Genomic DNA, 5,138 nt, shown 5'->3' on the forward strand with positions numbered 1-5,138 from the left:
GATTCATGAGCTCTTCGCAATTGTCGGGTCACGGGTTCTGACAAAACCCTTAAGGTTCAAACACTGGGGTGCGCGCGAAGATTTCCTCCCTACCGATCTACGCCCTAGCTCGCTAAGATCTTGCGGATGAACTCGACGAACTCGCAACACAAAGACACAAGATTTATACTGGTTCGGGCCACCGTTGTGGTGTAATACCCTACTCCAGTGTGTGGTGGATGGATTACCTCTAGGGCTGATGAAGAACAGTACAAAGGGAAGAGCAGCCTCCTAAGGTTGAGGTGTTCTTGTGCTCAGTGTGTGGCTAAGGATTGGCTTAGGATCCAATCTCCCTCTACTGTGGTGGCTAGCTCTACTTATATAGGCCCTGGTCCTCTTCCCAAATATTGAGCGGGAAGGGAGCCAACAACGGCCAATTTGAAAGGGGACAGCTAGTAGAGCTTATCCTGACAAAAGCGGTCTTCGCCTGCAAGAGGCTCTGGTGCTGACGCCGTCTTGGGCTCCATGGTGACCTCCGTCCTGTCGCCCTGCTGGTCTTGGTCTCGTTGCACTGATATGGAAACCTTGGCTTGATGCCTCGGTACTTTGCTCCTGCGCTTGCCTCCGTAGCACCAAAGAGGAAACAAGGATGCTGCGCACGCTGGCGCCTGCCTGATCTTGATCGTCATCGCTCACGTCACGAGAGCCTCGCGAGGTTTTCCCCGTCTTGATTTCTCCGCTCCTTGCGAGGCAGCTTGGTGAGGCCGCTCCTGAGGAGGTCTTGCGTCGTCCGCCTCGCGAGGCTTGGCCTCTCGCGAGGGTCTTGAATGCCTCATTGACGAAGATGGGCCGTACAGGCCCGCTAACATAGCCACGCCATGGGCCGCAGGCAGGCAAGTCTGGGGACCCCCGTTCCTAGAACACTGACAGTAGCCCCCGGGCCCAAGGCGCGCTCGGGCTTGGCTTCAAGGCAAAGCCAAAGGTCAAGCGCGAAGCGCCGCGGGCCCCAAAAGCCAGCGGCCTTGGTCTACGCGTGGCGGTTGATTGGACGTGGGCGTCTTCGCTTCCCATGCTGCCTTGGAATCTGCCTGGCTATTCGGCCCCCGCAACCTACACAGTTATTCTTCCAACACCTGCGTCTTGCTTCCCCAATCCCTCTGCTTTCTCGAGATTCTCCTCCTCCTCTCCAATCTGACCTCGACTCTGCCCGCTTCGTTGCCATGGCGCCGAAACAAGCACACAAGGGGAAGAAGCCCCTGTCTTCGCCATGTACGCCTCCGGCCGTCGAGCTTGCGGTCGGCCGATCCTTGGTGCTCAATGACGAGGCTATGGACAAGGTGCATCCAATGCTCGCTTCCAGCTTCAACGAGTGGGGGGAGACAGTGGCTTGGCCTGCGTCCCGCGCTCGCATTACCCGGATAGCCACCGAGGTCCCAATCTTCAACGATGCCCTTTGGGCTGGCCTGATTCCTCCTTTCTCCGCCTTCCTCAACGCGGTGCTTGAGCATTATCAGATCCACATGCTGCATCTTGATCCCCAATCCGTGACTCTCCTTGCCGTCTTTGCCTTTGTGTGTGAAGCCATGGTGGGCATTGCTCATTCTGTGGCCCTCTTTCGCCATTTCTTCTCGTTGCATCTGACTGACCCCCTGCAAAGCTTGGGGTGCGTGAGCTTCCAGGCCGTGGCCGCGACGGCGGGTGCGGGGATCGATTTCGAGCTTCCTCCATCCACGAGAGAGTTTCGGACACGGTGGGTGTTTACCGATGCCGGTGTGCTCAGCCCTCTGCTCCACGCCCCGTCAGCGCCTACCGTCTCCCACTCCGGCTGGGGCCACGAGAGGCTCACGAGCCCCCGTCTTGTCCCCGTCTGGCTCAGGTTGAGGAAGTTGAAGGACCGCGGCGTGACCGCGCCTATGGTGGTGAAGGAGTTCATCAAGCGCTGGGTCGCCCCGCTTCAGCGCCATTCTCGCCTGATGTGGACCTTGCTCAGCAGTGAGGACCATATGAGGTTTCAGGAGTCCGGGCTCCCCCTCGGGACGCGGAAAACGGTGCTCGAGGTCCTGACAGGTGTCCCTTCACCGGACGACTTGCCTGGGAAGAACTGTCTGCTGTACTGCTACAAGAACAAGGCTGAATTTGCGGGGAGCATGCCTCCCTTCGACGAGTGGGGACTGCATTCGGACGGCCTGGTGGGGTCCCGCGAGAACCCCGTCAGTGTGGTTCCCTTCTTCGACGCCGGCACCGAGCTCATCCCGAGTGTGGGTGCTGGGGGACGAGCACCGCGAGAGGCTGGTGGCATGAGTGCTAATGTGTGGACGCCGCCTGGTGCTCCTGGGATGTCGTCCTCGGGAACCCGTGATCCTGGGACGTTGGTCACTGAGACGATGCAACATGCGGCTCCCGAGGCCGAGACTCCGGAGGCCTCGGGAGGTCGCGGTGAGGCAGCGCCCGACTGTTCTCCGCAGCCAGGAACCCCTTAAATTGCTCTCCCGAGCACTTCTCCGGCTGCGCCCCAGACTGGCCGCCACGTTCAGTGCTTCGGTCGGCTTTGTGTGGACTTCGAGGAGCTCCGCAAGAGGAAAGGATCTCCGAGCGGTATCTTCGGGCCGTTGAAGCGACGAAAGTACTTTGTCGTCGACGAGTAAGTACTGCACCTTGTGATTCCTTGATTGCTGCTTTCCTTCCTAACGCTGGCTCTTCAGGACCCCTTCTGCCAGGGCCGTTGAGTCCCTCGAGAAGCAACCCCCGCCTTCCTCGGCACCCCCGTTGGTGTTGAGTACCCCGAGCCTACACGCCACGCCCGGAGCTGGGCCGGCCGAGGGGGTGCGCTCGCCTTCATGACGCCTTGAGTCCGCGGCTTCGTTGCCCTTCCTCCACGGTCTGGCTTGGAGCTTGGCGGGCATCCCCCGGACTCCTCCTCTGGTCATGGACGGCAGCTGGTTGGCTTCAGTCTTCAGCTCCTCTTCAAGCAGCAGGCCCCGACTGTCCGGGGCCCCTCGTGAGGTCGGGCCGGCACCTGGAGCGGCACCAGCCCCCTGCTGAGAGGGGGTGCGCCGCTTCATGTCCCGCCTGCAGCCCCCGTGGCGGAGGATGAGGTGGGGCGTGCATTGGAGTTCGAGTGCGGGCGGAGCGTAGTTCGTCATGAGCTCTTCTAGGAGGCGATGGGCGCGATGAGCCGACTTGGTGAAGAACTTGCGGGTGTCTCGCGCCTTGAGGCAGAGGGTCTTTGGCTGGTGGAGGAACGTCGTAAGCTGAGGGTGGCCATCAACCTTGGCCGCTACCAGCGTGATCTTGACAACATGAAGGCCGAGGCGTCCCTCAAGGTTTTCCGTGAGGCTTGCTCCCGAGCCTTGGAGGAGGCTCGCGAAGCTGACCGCCGTTGCGAGGCTGCGAAGAAGCGCGCGTGGGAGCTCCAAGCCTGGAGTGCGTCCCTCGAGCGTCAAGTTGAGGTGCGCAGAGCCGCCCTTGCGTCGCTGAGGGCGACGCCCGTCGAGGAAGAGGAGGTCCGGAAGCGCAAGGAGGCGTTGGCCCTGGAAGCCGTGGAGCGTAGCCTCGAGCTCGAGCAACTGGAGACGAGGGAGCGTCAAGTTGCTCAAGCGGAAGATGCCGTCGGGGCTCGTGAGGCCAGGGTCCAGGAGGAAGTCGACCGCTGGGTGGCCGAGGTTCGCGCGGACCTTGAAGGTTGGCATGACCTGAAGCTGAAGCTTGCGGGGACTGAGGCAGCGGGCAGGACCGCCGCTCTGAGGCCTAGGCTAGATGAGGCGGAGAGGCGTGAGGAGGGCACGGCTGCTGCCCTGGTCACGGCGCAGGCGGACTTGGCCTCCGCCCGCGCTGAGCTGCTTTCTCTTCGGAAACGGGTTGACGACGCCGAGGCCGTCGCGCGACAAAGCAGGGAGGAAGTGATTCAACGGCGGATGCTGGAGCGCGAGCACGCCCCCATGCTTTAGGACCTCCGGAACAGGGCTAATACCGCCCTGGGCTACATCTGTGACAAGAATGCGCCGCACCCCCACTCGAATGACTACGCTAGTCACTTGATCTTCTTCACCAACGTGGTGACCGCCTGGAAGCCCGGTCTGATTGGGCTTGTCAGGTTGTGGAAGAGAGAAGCCAGAGCCTGGTTGGGCACGCGTTCTCCCGTGTCTTCAGCCACCTTCGGAACTCCTTCCCCGACTTCGACTTCGACGCCGTCATTGCCCCTGTACCGCAGGCCATCCACGGTGACCTGGCGCGGTGGGTGGAGGACAACATGGACGTGCTGGTCCGGGCCTTCACCTCCGAAGACGAAGCGGTGGTGGTCGCGGCAGATGAAGGCGACGTGGTCAACGACGGCGATGGAGGCGCCGCCCAAGGCGGGGACGATGCCGACGAAGATGACGACGTAGCGAGTGACGCGTCCGAAGGCGGTGCGGCGAGCGACATATCAGGCTGATCCCATGTCCCCTTGCTGTTTTATCCTGTATGCAAAAAACTCGGGCGTGGCCCTTAATGATCGTGAGAGCATTTTGAGAGGGGGAGCCCCTTGTGTAAACAAACCACTGCCTTCATTCTCTTATGTCGAACTGAGTGTGTACCTCCGCGAAATTGCAAATCTGGCGGCAAGTTCCCATCGTGGCATACCTTAGTCGGGGAGGGTTATGAACCGAATCATGAGGTCATGAGCTTTCAGGATTCCTGGAGAGCCCGTCAATCCACCCGAGGGGGGCCTCGTGAGAGGTGATCACCATCCGTGGCGTCAGCGCGCGCGCGTGGCACACATGAGCCTCGCCCAGTCCAGCTCGCGAGGGGCCCGCGAGTGGAAGGCGTGGTGCGTGAGTCCAAAACAAGGTGAGAACCAGATAACGAGAGATTGCTCCAAACGAGAAAAAAGCACCCCCAGCACGCATCAATGAAAACTCAACTTCAACTTAAATCCAAATCCAAAATGCAAGGCTACAAAAAAGGGATTCAAAGAAAATGGCCGCGTCCGGCACCTAGTCAAGTCTTCTTGTCTTCATGTCTTCTCACCAGCGCGGAGCTAAGTGCTGCCACTAGGCGTGGGAGGGAGCCCCCGAGGCCCGAGGGCGGCTCTCTGGAGACTCTGGGGCGTGTACATCCCCACTCATTATTACGTGAGAGCGTCACGGGCGGCGATCTTCACAGGCACTGGGCCTTCTTCA

The sequence above is a fragment of the Triticum aestivum genome, chromosome 2D (assembly GCF_018294505.1).
Source record: "Triticum aestivum cultivar Chinese Spring chromosome 2D, IWGSC CS RefSeq v2.1, whole genome shotgun sequence".
Classification (NCBI taxonomy): domain Eukaryota; kingdom Viridiplantae; phylum Streptophyta; class Magnoliopsida; order Poales; family Poaceae; genus Triticum; species Triticum aestivum.